The 24,918-nt window shown below is 35.4% G+C and overlaps 1 protein-coding gene across 6 annotated transcripts in view; it reads right to left on the bottom strand.

Annotated features, from left to right (window-relative positions):
• Positions 1-24,918, bottom strand: part of Adgrl3 (adhesion G protein-coupled receptor L3) — a 734,036-nt gene that overhangs the window by 291,461 nt on the left and 417,657 nt on the right. The window contains exon 1 of one of the 6 annotated variants that reach the window (XM_050149592.1): positions 547-669. The exons of the other annotated variants lie outside the window; for them this stretch is intronic. The gene's annotated coding sequence lies outside the window, so the exon portion shown is untranslated. Of the gene's footprint in view, positions 1-546; positions 670-24,918 lie in introns of those variants that run through there. 6 annotated transcript variants of the gene reach the window in all.

The raw sequence follows: 24,918 nt of genomic DNA, 5'->3' as shown, positions 1-24,918 counted from the left end.
ATATGGAAATTTTGCTACAAACACGAGTGACTCTGTAACTCAAAATTGTATGTTAACCTTATGTTATCATTAATAGTGGGCTCAAGGTTACTAACTGTAGGTAAGAATGCGTGCATTCAGAGTTGCTTGGCCACAGACACTAACGGCACTGAGGATAATTAAGAAGAGTATTCTGTCCCCTTTCTCCAGTAGTTAGTTAATGTAGAAGGAGAAACACAGTAGAGCTAAGGGAAATTAAGAGAGAATGAGGAACAAATCTAAAGCAATCATTAGTTACCATACCTGCTGGATTTCTAATTACTAAGTTTCAAATAAAGCAAAATAAAAGACAGTGTTGATGATTTTATAATATTACTAGTTGGTGTTAGGTAAAAGGATCAAACCAGCACTGGTCAGTAAAACAGATTAAAGTGAAGTTGAGCAGCAGAAGTAGTCAATAAATTTGCATGAAATAAGAATTAATAACAAAATTATTTAGCTAAATGTTAAGCTGTTAAACAACTTAGCCTATAAATAGTATATAATTTATGAAAGGTATTTAATTACCTTTTTGTTCCACTTCTATTGGAGAGAGAGAAGTAAAGAGAGAAAGGAGAAAAGAGAATAGATTAATGGTACGGTATTGGCCAAGCACTTTTATTCACCTTTTCCAAACTGAAAGTAAATAATTTATTGCAGTCATGCTTGCTTAATTGAACACCTTTAACAATATTTCACCAAATAAATACTTTAAAAATAATCATACACTTTAAAATATAGCATAAACATCAAAAATTACTGTAAAAATAATATGAGGAGTGCAAATAACCATAGCAAGAACACCCGTAGCTACATTTGAAAAAGAGGTCATCAAGTTTATAACACTGGAATTTTCAAGCAGTTTTGTTAGTTTCTCTTACAAATGCTATAGCAGATACCATTAATTAACAGAATAGCTCTGTTAGTTTTGCAGCTCACAGAGGTGACCTGTTCAGAAGAAACCTCTCCTGCAAACCTTTTCCTAGAACCATAGACTTGGGAGAGCGCATCAGTCTTACGATGAGAAATACAGCTTGTAAAGCTACAGGCAAGTGGAGGACTCCGAGTGAATGAATGCACTTAGAATCCTTACCAAAGAAACTTCTCTCTCACCTCTCAATATTTGACTCTAAGATGGAAAAATATTTTCTCATAAAAATCTTCCACCAGAATATTAATGTAAATGATGAGCTTTTTTATAATGTAAATAATGGGCTTTTTCTGAAATGCTTAACTGAGTCACCATATACTCAGAACAGAAGATTATGAAATAGGCTATGCATTTGTAGATCTTACTATGATTTTTAAAGGTTCTTATAAAAATTAGAAAAATGTAACATATCCATGAAACATTAATTGGCACCTTCATTATAACATGTATAAATAGACACAATTTGTTTATACCTTAACAAGCAAAGGGAGGGCCAATCTGAAAAAGGCAAAGATTTAGGGGAAGAATGGCTTTATAACCTAAATATAAAAATTTACAGAGTCCAAGTGTTGTAAACCTACTGCAATTTTAGTAGAAAAGGTTAAATTGATGTTTTTCACATGGAAATAAAGTAAAAGCCCCAGTGATGTTTCAAAAACAAACAATAAATGCTGAGATTATGTAATTACATTTGGGTGCAATTTCTATACTTCAGCATAAATTCTTACGGCTTTGGCTACTTTCCAAATAAAACTTGCAACATTCCTTTGAAAGTATAGTATTATATATCAGAAGAAAAAATGGTCATATATATGCACACACATAGGCATATACATATTTGTCATATATATATGCATGTTCATAGAAAAGTTGCATCTTTTTTTTAAAAAAAAGCTTTTTATTAATTTTACATAACAACTACAGTTCTCTCTCCCTCCCTTCCCCCCACCTCTTTCCTCCACTGCCATCCACTCCTGAGAAAGGATAAGGCTTCCCTCCTGTGGGAGTCAACAAAGCCTTGTATATCATGTTGAGGCAGGACCGCACCTTACCCCCTTGGAACCTGGAGAGCAATAAAAGAGATATCTTGATAGAGGGAGTCATTACGGGGTTAGGGAAAAACCAGGAGCTAGGAAATATCCAAGAATCCACAAAGATGACCCCAGCTAAGATACAGCTATAGCTATATCCTAGTTATAGTGGGGAGGGTGCCTTAACTAGCCAACCCCTATAATCAGATGGATGACTACCCTAATTGTCACCATAGAACCTTCATCCAGTAACTGATGGAAGCAGATGCAGAGATCCACAGCTAAGCACTAAACCAAACTCTTGGAGTCCAGCAGAAAAGGGAGAGGAGGGATTATATGAGCAAGGGGTGGAATCAAGATCTTGATGGGGAAATCCACGGAGACAGCTGACCCGATCTAGTGGGAGCTCATGGACTGAAAAGCTGTATCTTACTAATTTAAAAATCTAGTTTTAAACAATATTTCTGTAATTCTTTCAGAACTTCTACTACTGTATTGTCAACATCCTCATTTATTCTTTATGAAGTGACTACTAGGCTATGGGTCAGTACGGGCCCATGGAAAGCCTTATTTAGGAGAGGTCCAGCTGAAGATGAAGGGTAGTAGTGCCAGAGTCTGCCAATTCTCAGGATGAGCTCATTCTGTTGTGATTGGAATAGGGTTGTTCTGGAAGAATCTTCCATATTTACAACATGGGATGTGAGGGAAAGAAAAACAAGATGCCCAAGAAGAATGCAGTTCAGTCTACAGGGTCTGTTTCACAGTAATTCAAATTTGCTGAAGCCTCTACTGCAACAAAAGACAGAGAGCAAAAAAGCCACTGGCCAGGCTGCCCAGAATCCCGCTGCAAGCTTCTTGGGGCTCTAAGTCAAGTAAGTTTACATACTTTTGGTCACTGGGCAAATAAATATGTTTGCTAACTCAGCTTGGATATCCTATGCCTGCTGCAGATCAACAGGCCTCTATTACAGCTCATTTCAAAGCACTGAAATTACATACCCTTTAATTCTAGCTTAAAAACAAATAGCTTTATTTAAAGATGCATTTCAAGTTTAGACTAAAAACAAAAATGCATTCAATCTGGCAATGAGAGGAAGTACAACTGGCAATTTAAAATTGATTTAATTGAGAACTTCAAAGTTTGAACTTGACGCTCGTTACAATAAAGACCAAGCTGGGGAATGAAAGGTTGACATTTTTCAACTCGTGGTCGAAGAAGGATTTCCACCTAAATGGTCCCTTGATTTTTTTCTTCCTATACCACTTTGAAAATTACTTGTGAAATATTTGTATTCTAAAATATCAGAACTATATTCTTCATTCACATAAAAAATATTCCTTTGAAGAAATAGTTTGTGTTTGTTAACGATAGTTGTTTCAAAGATTTATTTTTATTTATTTATTCACTTGTGTGAGTATGTGTGTCTATCTTTCCGTCCGTCCACCTCTATGCATGTATATGTTGGTGCTGGTAAAGACCATTGGAGCACCAGGAGCTGGAGTTACAGATGTTAATAAGCTACCACATATGGGTGCTGGGAATCCAATGGGGTCCTCTGAAAGAGGATTAAGCTCTACTTACTATGAGATTTCTCTCCAGCTCCATGATAAGTTACCTCCACACTTGCAAAAACAGATTTCTTTTTAAATTAGGATACTAGGGTGTATTTTTAAGGTTGGCAAAAATATGCATCCATTATAGTGAGTGAATACTCTCTGATGCTTTGGCTTTTATTTTTCAAAGACATTTGACTTCTTTTACCCCAACTCTCATTTGGTGAAATTTTGATTTTAACCTTTTGGTGTCATTCTAATTTCTTGAAATTTGGCGTGCCCTGTAGAGGAAGTCACTCTTTCTTTGCTACTTGCTGGTACTCAAAATTAAGATTGATTAGGCAGGTCTGCTTTGGAGAATAATTACTATGGTCTTGCCATGTCGTGACTGGCTGGAGCTCATTCATCATTTATTTGTTATTTTCAAGGCTGAAGTAAAGCAGTCCTATAATTTAAGTAGCAACAAGCTCACACAAATCATATTTCCATAACAAAAACTGGCAAGATGACATAATTTGTCAGTAAAAAGCTTGGTAACATTTAGCATTGGCCAGCCTTAGCTTGATTCTGAATCTGATGCTAGAAGCCAAGCTACCCTGGAAAATCAAATTATTTGGAGACAAGAAGCAAGCATATGACTGTGTACTGCGGAAATACACAGTTCATGGCACATAACAAATATCTAATGAATAGATCATGAATTGAGTACATGATAAAAATGAAGGTACTTTTGTGTCTTGGTATTTGGAACGTACTGGAGAAATGAGCTGTGAGCCCGGGAAAGCCATAAAATCTATTTCACTATCTATGTAAGATTTTTCAATATTTTAATGCATATGGAGGAAAATAAAAGCATATGAACAAGTGGTATCTCTAACTTACTCTATGTAAAACTGTAAAGAAACAAAACAAAAGGAAGTGGACAATACTGCATGTCGTACTGATGGGAAAACTACCTCACTTACATAAAACAAACGGCAATACAACAATCTAAAAATACAGTGTTTCCTTCTCTCTTCTGTGTAATGACATCATAAATAAATGAATTGGATGATGACAACTGTGGCTTATCCTTCCTCAGAATCTCCTGCCTTTTAAATGGTCCAGTATCCTGAGTTCTGACATTATAACTGTCATTTCTCATTTCCAAATCTCTTCAAAAATAATTCTCTGCCTTTTCTCTCTTCACTTTTAATACTGAAAGTTTTTTTATTGTCCATTCAGCCTCAGTAAATATGTTTATATATTTCCTTAAAGTGATTTTATTGTTGTCCTTCATCAAGCATAATGTCATTACTATAATTTTTGTTTAGAAAAAATGAGATATTATCAGTTCAAATTTTTATATTATATGAAATACTTTTGAATTGCAATCTTTACAAGAAAAGTTATAGATCAGAGAGTGTGCACAGGTATCGCCAAACTTCATCAGATTGCATTGCAAATTGCAGAGAAACAAATCTTTTGTCTGCCAAAAAACTGTTATCTCCATAACTGAAATCTATGCAATTGTATGTATCTAATTCTAATCTTAAATTTTCTTTTCTAAAAGTGTAAGTTATAGAGTATACCTTTCCTTCTACAATGTAAAGATGCAAATGTTATAGTCTCATAATGCCTCTAAGATTTTGTAATATGTAAACAAAATACATAGGGAATATAATATAGTTATAGATTATTAATATTTTATAAGTCAAATATTTTCACTGAAGTACATCAGTATTTTAAACAGAACTAACTTCCTTGTTATCTTTCAATGATACTTTCAAAGAAAGGTATTCCATGACACTCTTTTCTGGACTATTTTCCCAGAGATTAGAGATTCATAATGCCTTTCAAGGGAATAAGAGGATGTGGATGGTTCATAAGTTCTTTTGTCTTTTCATTAGACAGAAACCTTTATTTCAGACCTCCCATGTATAGTCGTTTCTTTGTTTGTTTGTTTATTTTGAGGCACATGAATCTCTCTTTCATTTCCAAGGGAAAATAAAATCTCTTCAGTAAATAGAAATAAGATCTGTGGGGTTCATTAAATTTTTTGGTGTATTGCATATCAAAAATTCTGACAGACATCTGTCTCTTTCAGTAAACAAAGTGCTAATCCTTTATTTAATGAGATACAGGAATAATCTCAACAGCTAAGCTTCTAAATTATGTTTTTCAAATAATACCCATGCATCAGTGAATAAAAGTGCCATTCAAGCACCTTGTATTACAATGGCTTTATATAATGTGTTTCCAAAATTAACACCTCCTAATGAATTTCATCTTGGAGTGTGGAGACTGAAAATGTCAATAATTCATAAAATGCTTGCACTCGTCACATTCTAATTCAAACACTTAAACATAGTATCTATAGATGCTGCAGACACAGAGATGGTCCTTTGTTTGGTACTAACATTCTATTTCATTGATGGATCAGTAAAACCTTTCAAACTGTTAATTTAATCTGTTTAGAGAAAATGGCTATTAGCAGACTCTTTTGAGAATCTATTTGTAATAGCTCCAATGTAAATAACAATTTTTCAAAGTTATTATTGGTAGCACTTAAAATCAATACTACATTTAGTAAATCAAGGATGAGCCCTTGTTGTGATGATCTATCAGTACTGTGTGATAACCATGTGGTATTTACAGCGGCTAAATAGAGAATAAAGACGGCCACCTCAGTGTACAGGCTACCTGTATATTATTTTATGCATCATGTGTTTCTCTCTGATATGACAGGTAACAACAATGTTGACAACGTCAAGACTTCTGACTTTTAGAGTTCTTGTTAACTCCCATTTGGTGTGAACAACTGTTACCACTCACAATGTTGTCTGAGGAATTAAATATGGTGTTCTTTTGAAACCAGTTGGGAAAACAAGAAGACATAAGTGGAAGAGTTAGGATTCAGACCTTTCACAGTTGTTGACCATATACCCCATTGGCAGCCATTGAGTGATCATATGCTCATAAAACCTTGAACGTCTATTAATGTAAAGGCAAGCGGATATCTGCCTTTGGGAAATTTACAGTCCAAGGGGCAAGTTTTAGGATATTCATTCACTGATGGTAAGCTATTCATAAATGTTTTCTAAGGAGCTTGGGTAAAGGTATTTGAAACAGACCTACACAAAAGTGAATGAGAAGGGGGAAATAAAAAAGGATGGTGTCAGGAAAAAAAAAAACAAAAACAAATAATAACAACAACAAAAATCAACACTTGGGGAGCTACCCTAAAAATATGGAGGACGTAAAACACATTTAGTTTTTTTAAGAAACTCATACCTCATTAAATGTGGGACTGGCTTCATTAGAAAAAAAAACATGATTTGCTTGTGGTAATTATAAGGTTAACAGTCAAAATTATTACTATGTACATGATTTCTATAGCCAAAACAAGCATTAACATGGATTTCACATTGTTTAGTAGAAAATACAATATGAATGTGAATTTAAAATCACTCATTCATTTTAATATATATATTGTAAGTGTATGAAGGGATGAACTATGAAAAGGGTATGAATAAACACTGCGTTTGTGTCTATGTACCTAATGTATGCCTGGTAGAACTGGACTTTCAGACAGGTTTCAGCAGCCATGTGGATACTTGGAAGTAAATGTAGGCTCTGCAAGAGCTGCAAATGCTCTTCAGCTACTAAGTCCTTTCTCCAGACACTCATTTCATTGGTTATTTTTATTTATTAATTTTTAGTGTTTGACGACACATAGAGGTCAACTCAGAAAGAATTCCAAATGTTTAGATATTTAGTTTAAAACACTTGCTATGCTTTCAGAAATATTTAATCACTTTTAACAGTCCAAATAAGTGTTATTCAATTTAAATGCAATTTCTAATGGAGATGGGTTTTCAACAATCAACTGCAGGAACTGGTAACTGTTTCTGAGATGAGGCAGGTGGGGTATACTTTAAGCTTTGGAGGGCACACATAAGCATGGTCATCTCGGCATTCATTTCCTTCATGTTTCTTTTAGCAACGCTTAAAATAGAAAAGATAGTTTGTTTCTAGGTCCAAACAAAGGAACTCATTGGATAATTTCTACTGCGATAGTGCCTTGAGTGCTAGAGTACTACTTTGATTTATTTCACGTATATAGTCACATGTATTATTTGTCAACACTTGACATTTGTCACTGTCTCTCTATTTCTTCTGAAAATACTTAAAGGCTCCCAGAGGCAGAGAACTTAGCATCATGTGCCTAACCATGACCAGTTTCTATCCCAGTGTCCTGATCCAACTCTGGCCAATCTTGGCACCTCTATGCTTTTCAAACAATGGGAAATGGTTACAGATGTGATCTTATAGTCTGCTCGATTACACGGAGAAAGAAGGAAAGGACAGTCATTCAGATGGACAAGCACATGTTGTTTCTTCTGATAAAGAGGCACATAAACTCCTCTGTAGGTACTTTAGAGTGGAATCAATTTAATCTCTCACTTTCTACACATGCAATTATATATCGCAAAAGTATTTGACAGTCAACTGCTAAGAAAAAAAATGAATTTCTTAGTGCACTTTAATTAATATCATTCAATTTGTTAAATGTTTATCTATATTATGTTGTTTAATACTTAATTCATCATTATTTAAGATTATTATCACTATATTAAAGTAGAAACAGAGTATAGAAATTGTGTAAACAGCAAATGGTTGATCCGATATTTGCACTCTGTAACCTTCACTGTCAACCTTTCTTATACTTAACTAGTCAAAAAGAAAAAGTTGATTGGGAAAATAATGGAAACAGATTTAACTTTTCTAAGATTTTGTTTTTAATTGTGTCAGAATATGAGTGTGTGTGTTGGGCCTCATAAGGCCCAAGCATGAGGCCCAGTGTAACTTCCTGAACTTAGCTCAAGTTTGGAAACCTGTCTTTGGCCATGACTTCCTCATATGAGTGACTCAGCACAGACAGATCTAAACCCCGCCTCTGTCCAGCCACTGGTAACATAGCCCTTATTGCTTACTCCACCTCACTCCATCCCAAGACGCCTACTCCCATTAAAACCCTATATATAACCACCCACAATAGCTAACCAATCGAAGTGTCTCTTTTCTACATCAGTCCATTTATGCATGCTATAAAGATTGGTCAGAGCTGGATCCAATTCTATTCTCTGTCAATATGCAAGCAGAATTTAGAGAAGAGAGAGTTGTGACAGAAACACCGTCACAATGCTGACCAGCATAAAACATGGATGTGCTTTAACGTTTTGAAAGTGAAATTGTCTCTTTAAGCCAAGCATAGTTTCCATCTATCAGCATGAAACCGATGTCTTAATCTTATGTACAAGTTACTTTGTGCATTTTTAGGAATCACCAGTCTCCTATGAATCCTCTGTCTGAGACTAGTGAACCATATATTACCTATTTGAATTCAGGGCCATTAAAGTCTTGCAAAGTGTTTATTGCCCTACACATATTACTGGTCCTGTCACTGAACAGAGCCCTCTTTCTAGTTTATAGCTAATGTAGCATTTCTTCATGACATCAATAGATTAAAACATTTACTACAAGAAAAAGTACGTGAAAACGGAACAAACTTATTTTGCTACTAGCAAACTCAATAAATCTGTCCAGTTGTCTGATGCTCAGTTACATTTAAAATCAGTCCATATTTATCTTTCAGGCAGTAAGAGAGAAGAAAAGCGAGGTGAACTTTCTTATTCTCTTCCCCTGGCAGCAATGCTTCTTTGTTCATGTTAGTAAATGGCAGTTAAATAGAAGCACATCTATATTTCTGATATGTACCTGGGAATATTTAGGAAAGGGTCAGCGAATGCTATAATCAATTCCTATGATTATAACACAATCATTATTGTAGGAAAAAGGCTGGATAACAATGGTTAACTTGCTGAACTTTACGACGCTAGTTTGACACTTTACATTTCCCATTAGAAGAGTAATGATTAGTAAACCTAGTTTGCTTCCATTTAGACAAATGAAAACAAAAAGTAAAGGCCCAATAAGGATTTAGTCCATTCATTCATTCATTCATTCATGCATGCATCTACGTACTGAAGCACCTAGGGATTAAAGATAAGGTGTCATGCACACTTAGGCAAGCACTCTAACTGTGAACTGTTTCCATAGTTCATTGTTTTATGCTTTTAACTGATAACTAAGGGCTAAGAAAATTCATAAAAATAGCCAGGAGACTTCTTGTCAGTCCTATTACATATACAAATTTCTCTTTTACATTTTTTCCATATCTTCTTTCTAGTCTGCCCCCATACAAGTAATGATTATGTACAATACTTAAATAAGTATTTATGTACAACCGTTCTGACAGATTGACCAAGCATCAGAAGTTAAAATAAATGATCACAGGAAACAACTTGCTCTCTGAATTTTATGTTTCAATAATGTTTTCCTTGGTTTTGTATATACAGCACAGTAAAACAATAAATTTTATTAAAGCAGATCATGCCCAAAGCTAGAACTGTAGTACCAAAAAATGTAAAAAATACCTCAGATATGTGCCCAAAATTTTACTATGACACATCTGATATTTTGAAAGATGTATTTGTATGAACACTTGGTTTTATTTTTTTATGTACTATTCTGTACAGAAACTTCCTCTTCTACAGTAGAGAAACAATTTGGTTATATGACCACTGTTTTGCTCACCCACTCATCAGCAATGAAATATAATGATTGCCCAAGCCTGTTTCCTGTCATGAACTACTTCACATTTAATATCAAGTTTAACAATCACCTCTACACTAATCTCAACTTTTATGAAATTCTTTGCTTTCTACGAAGTTTTCAGACCCATCCAATGTGGTCCACAGCTTTACTATTTTTGGAAGCTAAGACTTAGGAAGAATATTTCACTACAATTTATCCCTTTGAAGATTTCAAAGTAAGACACCATTCTAGTTAATATGTAAACAGAAGTGTGAAAACCAATACGATTCGATAATTGAACAGATTTTTTATAATGTTAGTCATCCGATTCGAATCATATGAATCTTACCTGATTAAACTATAACAGCTATCCAAGAAAGTAGCTAATATGTCAAATGTTCAAAGAGCACAGGGAGTGATTAATGTCTTATCTAATATGATTTATACATGGCTCTGTAATATTTTTATAAGACTAAATAATCTCTATAAATGTTTTTACTTCCTTAGACATAATAAATGTAAGTATTCCTATGTGATCCTGTACAGACAGTTGGAACCAGCTCAAGACAAGGTTTTGGGTGCTAGTTGTTAATTTAGGGGGAGTATAATCTCAGGAAGCAAGTGTGGAAAGACAGAAAATAAATATAGAATTTAAAAATAAATTATTTAAAAATAAATGCAGACTACCTCAGAGAACTGTCCAACTGAAATACAGGAGGCTAGTGTAATTACCCAAGATTTCTCCCCACATGTTATAAGAGGAAATCTTTTGGTTTTGTTGTTTTTATCACGACAGGGTCTCTCTGTATAGCCCTGGCTATACTGGAACTCCCTCTGTAGATCAAGCTGGTCTTGAACACAGAGACCCATCTGCCTCTGCCTTGTTGGGCCAAATTATCTCAGGGCCTGCACCTGGAGGCCTATAGGACAGAGAAAAGCTTGGCTCAAGTTTGAAGGAACCGAGGATGAGACAGCAAAATTTATGTAGATGGCCTTTCAGCCAGGGGGAGAGCTTGGCTTTCTCTCATTGGCTGGGGGTACCCCCACATCACAGGATGTCACTTAACCTATAAAAGCTGACACTCACAGTAATAAACTGAGTTCCTGCTTTGACTTGACTCCCTGTCACATCTGATTGCACTGCATGACGGGGCTACGGATGTGATTGCGCTGCTTTCTGGGTCTGCAGAACGGTTGGATAGCACACTCACCTTTCCCTGGGGAAAAAGGCTAAGGAGACCTAGCATGACTCTTACGTGATGGTATTAAAGAAGTGTACAACCTTGCCCTGCCACGAAAAAGGTAGTCTTAAACACAATGGACTTCTCTTTTCACATACACATGGTTGAATCTGAAGCCAAGCAAGTCAGTGGTTCTAGAGAAATTGGCAGCAGATCATTACAAGACAAACAAAATGCATCTGGAGAGAAAAGTGAGCATCAGAAGTAAGCCTTGATGCTCATCGAAAAATGAGTTGTCTTGCAACTTGGCCGAGGTCAGAGTAAGGTCAAGGGAGTGGAGCATGAGTGTAGAGACATCTGTAAACTGTATGTGAACACACATACACATTTGAACAAATCAGAGACTAGGTCTCATTTTTAAGACTCTCTCATCCTAGAAAACTCTTTCAAACTTATGTGTCATTCCAACTGGACAGGTTGCTAATATGATGGATTTTCTTTACACAGCAGCTTTTCCTCAATCATCACTCATCCTCCAATAATAAAAATATTTTTGTGTTTTATTTATTTTGTATTTTGATAGCACAATATTGCTAGGTTATTTATTTTTTTTTTTTGTAAATTTCCAGTTATTTGCAATTGAGTGTAGAAAGTGCTGAGGAACTTTACACACTCCCGGCTGCTGGCGGATAGAAGAGAAAAGTGGAACCTGCGGCTGAGCCTGTCTAGGAACCGAGAAAGAGTAAGATGAGTCAACTAGATCACCCGTTGGAATCGCTGCCAGCTAAGCCAGAGCAGGTGGCTAAGGCTCTAGAAGAAGTCATAATTCTTTCTGTCTGTTCATTTTACAATAACACTATTTGAATTTAGTCTACAATTATTCTTTCTTATTTTGATAAGAAAAACAGGTTTGTATGTCTTTTATCATAAGAAATTACCATGAAATATTTTATTATTATAAAATAAAACTGTTCTCATATAAACATGATTGCTCATTTTATGATCTCGTAGCCTTAAAAGGTATAGAGAGGGAAAGGGAAAATGATGTAATCATATCATAATCTCAAAAATAAAAGACAATTTGAAAAGATATAACAAAGAACGGTAATTTAAGAAATAGCTTTTACATAATTATCATCAAAGAGGCTTTATCCAGAAATGGAAAGGAGCAGATACAGAGACCCATAGGCAAACATTAGGCATAGCTCTAGGAATCCTGAAGAAGACAGGGATGAAGGATTGTAAGGACCAGAGAGGTCAAGGAAACAAGAAGAAAACAGCCCATAGAAGTAACTAGGGCTCATAGGGGCTCACAGAGACTGAAGCAATAGTCTCAAAGCCTGTATGGGTCTGACCTAGGTCCTTTGCATAGATGTTATGTTTCTGTAGGGTGGTGTTCCTATGGGACGCCAATAGTGAAAGCAGCAGCTATCTCTGGTTATTTTGCCTGCTTTTGGAACCCCTCCTACTGGGCTGCCTCATTCAGCCTTAATACGAGTGGATGTGCCTCTCGTAATAATTTTAGGCTTATTGTAACCCGGTATGTCAAGTTTGGTTGAAAACTCTGGGAGGCCTACCATCTTCTGAAGGGAATCAGAGAAGGAGTGGATCTGGGGAATAGAAGAGATGGGTGGAGGGTTTGGGAGGAGAGACGGAGGGGAGGAACTGCAATCAGGATGTATTATATGAGAAAAGAATAAAAGAAAAAGAATTTAATTTAGATAATGTAATAATGTAAAAGAATCCAGAATATTTGAAGAAGAATAAAAATAACAGAAGTATTTTCATTTTTAACCTGTATGTTTTCACTTACTAACTTATATAGAAAAGCCAGCTCTTACAATATTTTAACAATTTGAAATAAATTTAAACATATCAATCGAACTAACTTCCTAATGAAGTTAAAATATAAGTAAGTTAAAGATAAAAGAATTTAGACTTTAGTAAGGAATGGGGACACAATAAACACCTGATGATTAGCTGACTTCATAAAGTTAACTACAGATTAATAACTGATTTTTAGGGAGAGACTTTTAAGACAAAGTTTCTCTGTGTACCCCTGGGTGACATGGAACTTGCTCTATAGACCGGGCTGGCCGTGAACTCAGAGATTTGCCTACCTCTCCCTCCCTATGTATGCTCCTAGATAATAATTTCTTGATGGAGGAAGAACATAGAGAAAAAAGCAGGTACAGTCGGTGTTCGTTACAAAAGTATATAATTTTCTAAATGCCTTCTTATTAACGTAAATAAGCAGAGAAATCACTAACACTGTAAGATGGAGTACACTGATGAATGTAAAACTGGATTCAAAGGTCAACTCTCAATGCTTCCATTCTTCACATGGGTATATTCACTGATGATCACTATAGATCCTACACTATACATCTACGTCATTGTTGCTGGACACTCATGCTATGTTGTGACATCAGTGCAGCTTGCTGCTCATCATTTTCTGGGAACCTGGATGTGAGCAATTCAGAAATCCAGGTTGAGTTGGCAAATAGTGTAAAATCATTTGATGGCAATTCTTGTTAAAAAAGAGAAACTGAAACAATATATGTACAGTCAGAAACATAAAACAGACACACACATATAAAGCGAGTTATGTCAATGGCAAAGGATAAAAGATTCACAGGTGACTTCAAAGAAGAGAAATTCTCTCAAGCAGGAACCCCATGAATTCAAGGTAAGCAAAAGTGTACAGAGAAGTATAAACTGTGAAATTGTGTGTCATAAGCAAAACCTTCTGGGGACTGGGACACACTCTATGGAATCACAGACTATACTTTTTCAATGCTAAGATTTTGTTTGGAGGTGTTTTCACCCATGTAGTTGTAACGGAAAGTAAAAACTAATCATTTCAGTGTAAGTGGTAGTCAGGGATGGCTCCCTCTCCAGTCACAGGGAACACTGTTGTCCACTGGATCCTCACTTGTAAGAGATGGAGAAGATAGAGAGCAACAGTTGTCATTGCACCTAAGGAGTAGGACTCTGCTTACTAACACATACGGCAAAGTCAGCTCGCAAAACAAAACAAACAGTAATAGACCAAGGATATTTAATTCCACTGTTTGTAATTATGAACAATAATAGAACAGTAAATTTATGAAAAGAGAAATCTCTTATATAAGAAGTGGTACGCCAACCAGTTCTACACGGTTCTGAAAGTTCATAAGACTACACTATCCTTGGGCACCAAGACTTTTTGCTGGTAAGCTCTATAGACAAATCTTTGAAATTAATATAATTATTTTGTACCACAAATCCTTCAGAGATATGCAGTCATTTAAAAAATGAATTATGTGCAGTCAGGGTTCCCTGCCCTGTGGAAAGTCCAAGGTCCTCCCCCCTCTGTCCATGTTTAGGAAGGTGAACATCCAAACTGGCTAGGCCAGAACATGAAGTAGGATCAAAACCCTGTGCCATTGTCCTTGGCTTCTCATTTGGATTGGAGAGGGAGGGGGAGAGGAGTGGAGGGAGGGGGAGAGGAGTAGGGGGAGGGGGAGAGGAGTGGGGGGAGGGGGAGAAGGGTGGGAGGAGTGAGAGGGAAATGGGAGGCTGGCAGGAGGCGGAAACTTTTTTTTCCTTTTCTCAATAAAAAAAATTACCAAAAAAAATGAATTATGTGTTATATGTATATGTGAGTGTTGGCCACATAGGTGAAAGTGCTCTTTAAGGGCAGAATAAGACAATGGACACCTTGGATATAGAGCTATATAGGTAGTGGGAGCAATAAAACCTGAATACTGAGGACAAATTACTCTTAAATTCTGAGCTATCCCATCAGCTTAAGTTACTATCAAATTTGAACAGGGTGAAATAAAATGGGTCAATGCAACTGAAAATCGTGGTGTAGTAGTCACCATGTGAGAAACGTAACTGGTGCACAGCCAATGCTCAGAAGAAATAAGAGCGAACAATAACAACAAAATATTAGTATCTATTGCGACTACATATATTCTGCCTTAAAAACTATTATTTTTATATACTAGAGCAGCAAACCGTTATATTACAGGGCTTCAGTCTGAGGGACTATGATATAATTGCTATGATATTTAATTAGTTTAAGAGAAATATACCAAGATACTAATTATAGATGTGTCTTAAAACACACACACACCACACACACACACACACACACACACACACAAATATAGACAGAAAAACAAAAGAATCATTGATATTTCAAAACATTATCTACAACACAAAAAGTTCAGTAAATTCATTCAGAATTTGTCTGGAAAACAACAACAACAACAACAACAACAACAACAACAACAACAATAATAATAATAATAATAATAATAATAATAATGTGCTAATGGTCAAGTTGGCCTATCAACAGGACAACATGGTTGCCATCCAGATTGTACACATTGGCTCCAGATGCCAGGTACATGGAGTCATATGTTATGGCCTCAAGAGAGTAAAGGGTACATGACAAAGGAGTGTGGTCTCCAAAGGATTAAAGACCCTGAATACCAGTACTTTCTTGATGTAAATTCAGAGATATTTCGCAATTTAAGATTTAGTCCATGGGCTTCTCCCTAGAAAATGTAGGATATTCTTCTATGAATTTGTATTATTGCTAAAGAAATGACAAACTAATGTAATAATTATGAAATTAGGTGTGTAGGCTACATTAAGATATGCAATACAATACCAAATTATATATAAATTGGACAAAAATAGGATAGAATAAAATAATAAGAAATCTAAGAGGAAAATGCAAATTTCCATATAAATTATCAGTGGAGTGAGAGAAGAATATGACCAATTAAGAAATGTTCAAGGTGCAGGAACTTAAAGGTTAATTTAGCAAGAAAAGAACAGGTCACCTTCCAACTTGGCCATTGCGATTTAAACTTTGAATTTTAATTTTTAACTGAAAATATCTATATAAAACAATACATCATGTTCTTTATCTGGATCACTTAGATTTCCTACTTCTAGTTTAAACCATATCACCAATAAATTAGAATTTTCAATAAAATTATTTTAAATTATTTTAAAAATAAAATGACCAAAGGTCTTGAAATCTTAAGTCATAGTAACAGTTAAAACAGTATCCTTAAATATATTTTAAACATTATTTTAAAATATTAAATTAGAAAAATCAAATTTCTTGTAAGTAATATAGAAAAATTCAGAAACATTGTAAAGGAAGATTTGAAATGCCAGATTTAAGACGTTGACACAGTACTATACTTGGAATAAGACAACTGTTAGTAGCTTTAAATTCCACTGCATCCTAAATGACACTTATTGTTGGCGTAGTAACCAATTTCTCTCAGGACCAGAAGAAATCCACATAATAATGCTAAGCTATAGCGAGCTGGCAAATTTGGAAGAGAATTTGTAAAACTCAGATGACCTGCGAAACACGGATTTCTAAACAGGACATGAAATTTGGGGTAAGTTGAATGCTGTCTTCTGAAAACAGTTTAGGTAAATTATGCATTTTACAAAGAGAGAGGGGAATAAATGCATGCAAGAGTGATCAGCAATAAATTTGAATTAACTCGGTACAAACAATAAATGGTGAGGTAAAACACATAAGGACGGTGGCAGGAATCTTTAATTTTTGAGAGGTCTACAAAAGCACATGGGGGTATGTTACCAGTGCTCCAGGATGTGGGAGAAGCCTGCCTGTCACAAAGCATCTGCTAGAGCAGAGGAGAAAGATAGGCACAGGAAATGCTGGAGTTTCATGTTCCTATATTATTATTACTGGCAGTGAAACTTCGCTTGATTAATAAAAATCTAAGTATACTGGTAAGTGAGAAAAAATATTTTAAGTTTTGATCATAGAAGTAAAAATAATCATTAGCTTTAATAAGCCTGCATGGGCCCAGTCTTGTGAAAATCAAGTAGAAAGGACAGTTAAATAAATGAAGCCAGCACCTGTTGAGTGACCTTGCTGGATTATTATCTTTCTTTCTTTGGGAACATAATTACTCTCTGCAAAGGACTCTACATGCACCTGTGTTCTGAGTGGCAATTGTGAACATTTAACATTTTTCTATCAATTTTGGATGCACCAATATCAAATAACAAAACCTGAGGAAGTGTGACCTTTTCCAGAAATTAGAGTTTGTATGTGCCCATTAAAATCCTTCAGCAGGAGCTGGTGTTTTCCTCTGAAGACCGCTAATCAGATGCTCAAGAGTGGTTCATGTTAGGTCATCCAAAGAGCAGAGTTTCTACACATTAAAAAGAGACCCTGCACACTAGACATAGGATTCCAAGTTTGTGATGACAACTGGCCAGTACTCAGGTGAAGACACCATTGTGTATATGGTCTCTAAGTAAGACTTTTAAAGTGGGATATGTTTAAAATAAACATCAAAGCAAACAATGGAAGAAAACATCATAGAGGAGGATCATATATCCTGGTGAAGGAAGGGAACCTAGATTCTGTGATGACAGAGTTTAGTCTTTTTTTTTTTTTTAATACCGAATTCTTTGCTTTCATTGCTTCTCTGAATCACTGCCCAGCAAGACTGTCCTAATTTGTTACCTCTAACAATAGAAATAGCAGTTGTGATACCAGTGTTTTATAAATGGATTTACTTTTCTTAAAATTATATGGTGTCATCGAACATTGATGTTTTAATTGGAAATTCAGAAATGCATTTTCAGATGTGGGTGGATATGCAAATGCTTGTGCTTATCAGATTGATGTTTCCTACAAGATATTTGCAAAGAAATCATTGAATACTAATTCCCAGAATAGCTCTTTCAGTGCTCAAACTGAGTAACTGCAAAGAGCTCCTGTGTTTATGGAAAATGTACAGTCTTCAAAAGCACTTTCACGGGAGAGTTATGAGTGGTTCACGCATCTTGGCAGAGACTAAGATACCAAATAATAACAGCAATAACCAAGATTTGTGGAATGCATCTTTTGCTTGAGGCCTCTTCTATATGTTTAAATGTATTGAGTTACTATAATTTTAGAAAGATCATAATTTCCATGTTGCCAGCTTGGAAACTGTGACACAAAGAGTTTGAATAAAATATTAAGTATCAATATTTACAATGATCAAATGATGTGACAAATAAAAATCATTAAATGCAGAGAAAAGTTTAAGAGAAAGCAGTAGATAGAAACATGACTTTGGTAGCATGTATAAGACAGTCCGCACAACTGCAAGAAAAACAGTGTTACTGAGTTAAGGCACAGGCAATATTCTGCAATAAATTAAGAAACAGTTGATTGCTGCATGCTAAAAACTGAAAATAGAATCAATCACAAATTATTGCAGGCAAATACAATTTCCTTTCTAGGTAGAAAACCTAGAAAATTCAGGAGAGAAATAACTAGATTCTAAATGATATGATGAAATATATATATGTGCAAATGGATATATCTCAGACACACACATACACACATACATAGAGTGACAATTCATTTCAGAGACTTAAATTTGTATTAAGGAACACACAAAGATCCCTAGACTTTTTAGCTCATGTACAACAATGACTTACAGAGACTTTCAGCAAGTCTGATCAACTAGATAACAATTCTCAAGTGAAATCAAAGGATAAAATAAAAGCAAAACTTGGGATTCACATGCCTTCAATGAAATGGATGTTGAGTTAAAACTCTAAATGGCAAGCAGTAATTGAAGACTAACAATAAGATTATGAAATGATAAGAACACTTTTCAAAGTTGTTTCCCTCTTGTGAAGAAGTTGCATAGTTGCTCAGACCTTCTTAAAATTAATGAAGATTTGATAAAATTGACAAGAAGGAAGGATAAAACACTATGATTATTGAGTTAAGGTAATGAACTTGTGCAGAGCCTTGGGTCAATTGTGGGAAGCCCAGTTTTTATTTCCGAGCTGTATTTTCAACTCAAGTTTTCTAGTCTAGATGCTTAAACATGAAAGGTTTATGTAGTAAACAGAAGAAATGAAAAGCACGTTATTTAGCCTTATTATTATGTTACTACCACTATTTTTATATCCCAAATATCTTTAATCAATCTTTAGTCTATCCCGTATGTATCAGCTTCCAGATCAGATTGAATGCACAATTACTAATCCTTTAGTTTTATCTTTTTATTGGAATCTTCTTCAATTCCTGATCTCATCTTTATAGCTAGAATTCAACTAACTGTGTTATTCGCATCCTGCCGTTACATTTTTTAGCTCCTAATGAATCAAGATACTGCCTTTAGACACATCACCAAATCCAGAAATAAATTTCTTTTGTTAAAAATGGCTCACATCATCATTTCAAGGTGAAAAAAGGAAGATGCTGACTTCCCTCCTATGGGGTCATCACCTTCCTTCTGCTACTTCCCCAGATCACATATGACATTTAGAACACAAGGTGAAAGTGAGCAATGAAACTTATTTTTGTGCGTCTTACAAGCTTACAAGTCTATAACTACCCCACAAATGGCTCACACTTAATAGAACATATTTTGAGATATGTCAGTTTTCAGAATTCCATAAGGCTAGTAGAGTTGTTTATTGTTTCAAACTTCTCTTAGTTTTGATGCCGTTTATGCTCTTTGCTACATTCGGCATTAGATGGTTTTGTACTTTAACCAACTTTTTGAATATTGTATCTTCCACAGCAGACCTGAAAGTTTTATCATACTTTTGCTCTCTAATTTTTCTTCATTTTATTATTTTCAGGTGGTCCCTACAACTCTCAAAACTGAAATTGCACTTGTAGGCATGTGATGCATGCTGAGTTCCCTCTTGAATGTTAGCATCCTGGCATGGCTCTCTGTAATAACTGAGAGGGGTGACACCCCCTCCCCCCCCACTTTTCAGTTAGGGATCTTGGCTGACAGCAGCATATTGTTAGTATATATTGAAAATTAATTTGGATTGTCAGGTATAATTCTCCAAGCATTCATTACTCTTATCAATCAGCCAAGTTGTATCCTGACTCTTAGACTCCTGCATATTTCACAAACACCTTAGAGCAATGTCTGTGTGCTTATTTTCCTCTGATACACAATTGGATGGTCAAATACAATTACTATGATCTAACTTCTGCTACTTAATTTTAGACCACAGAAGAATGTATTCACTTCTATCAAAGTTTCTTCACCACCTTACACTAAACTCCATCTTTCTTAGCACCATTACTGACTCATCGGTTCACTTGGGGTTGCCTGGCACCTACCCATGATGATTATGTGCTGACATTCATTAGCCCAACCTCTTCCCCCAACTTAAGGTTCCATGAATGTAAATGATACAGTATTCTTTAAAGCTGTTTTAGTAATATGTTCATTCTCTTTTAAACTAACATTAAGCGAAAACTCCTTTCTTGCTAAATAAAAGCTATTTTATTTTCTGTTGTCTTATGAGGTAAAGTCTATTTAGGTTTCCCAGCTGGAAGAAATTTCTTCATTCAGAGTTTCATTTTGCGATATTTATAGCAATAGACTTAGCAATGGAGTTTAAATTGAAAGTAGATGTATTTTGAGTACTCTAAAATGCTTTTTACCTATGTTCTCTTCACCACTTTATAGTAGGTATGAAGTACTGCAATCTTTGTTGAATTTATTTTAACGTATTTTTAATGGACTCATTTATACACAGCCTTCTTTTCTTTAGTCAGTCTTGTCTCAAGTGATATATATCTTTTCTTAAGGTTACCTTATTTACTCCACCTTTCCATATATATACCTACATGCAACTTTATATTCATCCATATATATCTACTCTATCCTCTAAAAATCCCACAACAATCATCTCTATATATATTTTATCGAGATACAGATATTTGATCCCAAATCTGATCTTATACTACCACACTAAAAATTTTAATTTCTTTTAAGTACACTACTTTCTTCAAATTTAGTCAGCTTTTCAATAGCTCTGAATGCATTAAAACAGCTTATTTTATGAAAAATTGATACATTTAGACCATATATGTATAACTGGATAAGTTTCTTAAAGTCACAATCATGTATTTAGGAATAACTGAGATAAGACCATGATTAGCTATGTATTGCCAAAAATGTAAACCTTCAAGGATCTGGTTGCCACTACAAACTTTACGATCTGCATTCAAACAAGGGCATTCTCCTTTAAAATTCAAAGTTTAGACAAGGCCTATAATTCTCTGCCTGGTTCACAAGACCATGTTGAATCTGATGCCATTTCTGCCCTTTTAGACATTTATTATTTTTAGCTGCTAAAATTGGGGTCCACTGTAGTGGAGGGCTGAGCAACTGATGAAATGATCATAGAATATTATTAAGGAAGATCAGATAGTCAGATTGATAAGAAATAAAAATTCATTTAGCTTATGTTATTTTCGAATGTATCCGATACTCAGCTTATTGACTTCCTCGGGTTTCAGGTCATTTAAAAATAGACACCTCTGTTGCGCCAGTGTCTGTTTTCATAATCACATTTAGAGAATTGTTCCTGTTCTCCTTCATCTCATAATTCTATCTCCAACCTGGAGAAATCCATTCCAGTTGCCTGGCCCAAGCTTAGGGATATCACAGATACTACCAATTTCATAGTTCAAAATGCCCACAAGTCTTTGGATGATAAATGCTATGAAGCATAAAGCACTATTACTATTTCTGATAGCATTACGCTCTCAATGGGAAAGTATACATGAAAGTCCCTAGAGGAAGAAGCCCACTAATGGTTTAAGTGAGATTCTAAAGCCGGAAGATAAACTAATTTAAGTCAAAGCTGGAAAGTTAACAAGAGAGTAATTTTAACTGAATTGGATAATGCCACCCATCGTGTAAGAATAGTCTTCCATTTACATAAGATATAATTTTAAAGTGGAGTTCCTGGAAGTCTATGCACTATATATAATTATCTCAGATCACAACAGGGTCTGGAACCAAAGGTTGCATCATCTCTGTAATATATGCCACACATATTTCTTAAACATAAAACAGGGTAAAGTGTTTAGAAGAAGGGAATAGAAAACTGAAGAAGGGCTTTAATTAGGGAGAAAGGGGGGGGGGAGATAAATACAGGAGAGAGGAGAGTAAAATTACATTAAAGATGGCTGAAATTGCCATAAGTCATAATATCTATTTACCAAAGATTATACATATATAATATGTATAAATCTATGCAGGCATATGCATATGCAATCTAAAAGAAACGTTCCCTTGTGGGATGGCAGTGTATACCCTGATAGTCATAGACTGTCTAACAAAACCCCAACCCTAGACAGAAGTTTGCCTTTGAGTTGTTGGTCATGGTTGCATGGTTGTCCAAAAGACTCTAAAAATATTTTAGGCAATTGATGTTTCCATACCATGCACTTTGGACACAGGACCCAGTGGACCTGAGCTAGATTTAACCTGAATGCTTGCTCCATGACTATTAGCTTTTAAGATATGAGACTATGTCATGCAAGCATCCAAGGGAAGGAAGCAAGCAATAGTCCTATTCAGCTATGATGCCTACAGTCACTACTATCATAGCACCATAATCCTAATAGTGTAGTTTACATAACTTGGTAGTAACCCAAAACTCATAAACTCGACTCCAAGCCTTCTTAACATGAAATAAACTATAAACCGGTACAAGAAACTGAGTCAACAACTCAAGATTAGTGAAGACATAGATCTTAGAGGTGGACCTCAAAGTGCCAATTACTAAAGCAGAACCATTCCTAACTACAATCTAAACATTTTTCCTTACACCCACAGATAAGTGTGGTCCTCAGCCCTTATCTGGGAACCTCTCATCACAACAAACAAAGATAATTAGAGAAAACCAAAGCCAGTCAAAATGCAAAACAAGACAATGTGGTGCCCTAGCTTAACGGACAAATCTACAACATGATTCTTGCACTTATGGCTCAGGAATCTTCATGAAAAAGGCTTGTGAGAGCCAGATGAACAGGAAATTTTCTTTGAGACTGTATAACCTAGACATGCTACAGAGACCCACATCCATGAAGTCTCATCAATATGTTGTCTATCTGAGACTCAAACAATGAAGATACTAATAGACATACTAATGTAGAAGGTAGAAAGCTTGCTAGGCCTCAACACTAATCAAAGAAATATAGGCTATTGGAGAATGCTCAGAGCAGGAGACCAGGTCTTCCTCAGGGAAGCGACCCCAATTCATTATCGAATAGTAAGGGTCAGCACTGAGATCATACATGTGTGTGTATGCATGAATATATAATACATATATGTATATGTATCTATATGTATATGATATATTATGTGTATGTACGTATGTATGTATGTGCATGGAAGTAACATTATACTGGCTGAAACAGGTTATACTTAAACATTTAAGAATATATCTAACAACAATTAAAGAAAAAGAAGCCATGGATTTGAGAGCGGGCAAGAAGGTTTTCAGAGGAAGGCCTAGAGGAAAGGGAACAGAAATTAAATGATGAAATTATAATTTCAAATATAAAAATTACTATATAAATGAATTCACAAGTACCATATTTCTGTAAATAGCTCTTTCCCAATAATATCACAAACTGTGAGATACACTATTTGGAACATCATAAGAACTCAAATGTGTTTCCGCTCTTGATTTCTTTTCATTTTCCCCATTTCTTGATAACCCTGCTTAGGACTAGGGACTTATATCAATGCCTGTTCACAATTATATTTTGTACGTAAGCAGCTTTCTTTTCTGCCCACATCTGTCTGCCTTCTCCTCCTCCTCCTGTTCCTCTTCCTTCTTAAAATATACTAGCTCAGAATAAGCAATGTTGAAAGAATTAAGAATTCAAAGGCTTTTGGCCGTAGATTGAGCACATTTTCCTTCATGAGATGAGTCTGAGAGTTTATGGACCAGGATTACAGTCAATAGTATTGCAGTTTGGCTCATGTAGTAAGTGGGACATGGTAAAAATTAGTGTTAGAATATAGAAGGAGATGAGTTGCTAGATACGTACGTTTATGGGGCTGGTGCAGTGGTCCTCCACCTTCCAAATACTGCAACCTTCTAACTCAGTTCCTCATGTTGTGGTGACCCATAATCATAGAATAATTTCATTGCTACTTCATAACTGTAATTTTGCTATTATAAACTGTAATGTATATATTTATTTATATCTGATATGCAGAATATCTGGTATGAGATCCCTGATAAAAGATCTTTAGATTTCCAAAGAGGTCTAAAGGTTATGAACTGCTGGACTGACACATTTTTTTCTGACTTTTTTGACTATTTGTTTTCCAGACAATAGTTACGTTCATTGTAATATATATTCCCAACATGATATTCTGTTTTATCAGAGCAATAAAATCAATAGAGTCAGCCAATCATGGCATGGAACTTCTAAAACTTTGAGTCAAAATAAATAAGTTGATTATTTGGGGTACTTGTGACATGGAAAGGTGACAGACACAGTGGTTAAAGAGTAAACAGTAGAGGCACTCATCAGATTAGAGAGAGGACCCACACTAATAACACAGAGCCTTTGAGAAAGGTCTGGGACCCCATACTTGCAATCACCTTATAAAGGTAAAACCCTATAGATTTGTCTAAAGTGAGGATAGGCTAAAGTTCAAAGAGACAACAACAGTGTGCTACAACTCCTGGGCCAGTGCCTGTGAAGCTCAGGGCC

This window comes from Alexandromys fortis, unplaced genomic scaffold, assembly GCF_014885135.2.
Source record: "Alexandromys fortis isolate MF-2015 unplaced genomic scaffold, M_Fortis_MF-2015_v1.1 scaffold_0, whole genome shotgun sequence".
NCBI lineage: Eukaryota > Metazoa > Chordata > Mammalia > Rodentia > Cricetidae > Alexandromys > Alexandromys fortis.
The sequence above is the reverse complement of the archived record's forward strand: the minus strand, read 5'-3'. Positions and strand labels throughout refer to the sequence as shown.